Source organism: Mauremys mutica, chromosome 26 (assembly GCF_020497125.1).
Source record: "Mauremys mutica isolate MM-2020 ecotype Southern chromosome 26, ASM2049712v1, whole genome shotgun sequence".
In the NCBI taxonomy this organism is placed as follows: Eukaryota; Metazoa; Chordata; order Testudines; family Geoemydidae; genus Mauremys; species Mauremys mutica.
In genome coordinates this window covers 16,225,746-16,227,410 of record NC_059097.1, presented here as the reverse complement: position 1 = coordinate 16,227,410, position 1,665 = coordinate 16,225,746, and the positions used below count along the sequence as shown (strand labels likewise).

The 1,665-nt window shown below is 48.7% G+C and overlaps 1 non-coding gene across 1 annotated transcript; it reads right to left on the bottom strand.

Moving 5' to 3' along the window:
* Nucleotides 1–793: 793 nt before the first annotated feature.
* TRNAT-AGU lies at nt 794–867 on the bottom strand. Its single transcript has one exon. It is a non-coding gene; the product is annotated as a tRNA-Thr (tRNA).
* Between the last annotated feature and the right edge of the window lie 798 nt (nt 868–1,665).

Below are 1,665 nucleotides of genomic sequence, written 5' to 3'. Positions count from 1 at the left end.
GGAATCCTGAGAAAATGAAGCTCCTCTGAGGACAGTAATCCAGGTTTTAGGGGGAATTCTATGTATTAAGGAGGGTAACATCCAGTAGGATGAGAAAATTGCTTGACCTAACTACTGCCTAGTGTAATAAGGTGTAAAGTTTAGATTTTGCTGTGGTCATACAGTGCTTAGTACTCTGCGTTCTGGCCTCAAGAGCAATGGATGCAAGTTGAGTTATGATGACCTTTTCCTTGTCTCCACATTTCTTATGTGCCTCCTTCTGACACTTGTCAAAAAAAACAACTGGTTTCTTTTGGAAGCATTTGCATTGCAAGGCAGAGGCAGTCTTCTCTGTTTCCGCAAAAGATTCACCAAAAGGTGGGAAGAGCAGACACATTTGTTAAGGCACTACTGGGAGCTGCATCCCTAACTCCACTTTACCTGGCAGGTGAATCACCCAGCTTAGCCACGGTACGACTCTCTGGGACTTTTCTCCCAACCGCTCCATTTTTCATCAATGACAATCAAAAGGAAGGTGACATGACATCTGTGTGTGAACATCTCTAGGGAATCATAAGGATGTGTGGCGCAGGCTCTCGTGTTGCAGCAATTGCAGTCGAAGCAACCGCCATGCCAATGTCAGTCATAGCAGCGTTTTCATCAACTCCAGGGTTGTGATTTGATTGTTTCCAATGCTTCTCTCCAAAGAAGCCTTTCCTTAGCAAGCACTGACTTGGATACCAAGGGAGGCCTCTTCTGTTTCCTAGGAGAGACACAGGAAAATGTGAGCAGAGGAGACAAAAGCCATACACCAAGGCACCACTGGGAGTTGAACCCAGGATCTCCTATTTACTAGACAGGTGCTTTAGCCAGCTAAGCCATGGTGCCTGCCTAAAGAAAGTATTTGCAACTGTTTCATTTGATGGTTCAAGTCAACACCTGCAAATTCTAAAGTACAGACATTCCCCATTTCCCTCAAGACTTGCAGACCTTGAGGTGTCTGGCTCTCTGTGCACAGAAAGCCACAGCTGAGTAGACAGAGGGCTTCTAACATGTGCCTCTCCCACCAGTCACTGTGATCATATAATGGTTAGTGATCTGTGTTTCAGTCGCAGCAACCTCGGCTCAGTTCTGAGTCATGGTAACCTTTCCTTCAGCTCCAGACTTCTCATTTGCCACTTTCCATGTGTGGTGGGCTGTCTGCCCCAAACAAGCAGGAGAAAGATTAAGGCAGCCTTGAAGAGGCTGTGCAGAACCCAGCCTATCAAGAAAGGGCTTATTGGGAGAGCCAATCAGGAGAAGGCTTGCTGGAGCAGCCCATATATAAAGAGCTGCTCAGCACAGCAAGAGTTAGTCACTCCTTGGAGTTTGAGGAGGGAGGATTGGCTGCTAGGAAGGAAGGAAGGAAGGAGCAGGGAGGGCACCATGATCAGAGTAGTGCTGGGGTAAGGGGTGCATGAGTGACCTCCTGGCTGACTACTGCCAGACTAAGGCCCTGATACAAAGGTGGAGGAAGGTTCTAGGTCTGTTGGGAAATGGTCCAGGGAAACAGATGGCAGGGTTGGAGGTTCACACCTTTTGCCTCAGTAGCCACTGACACAGGTGGCTACACCCTGGACTGCAGCCGGCCACTGAGGCAAGTGTCTGGGTAGAGGACACCCCCCCCCACCCAGCAGTGGGGAGAGA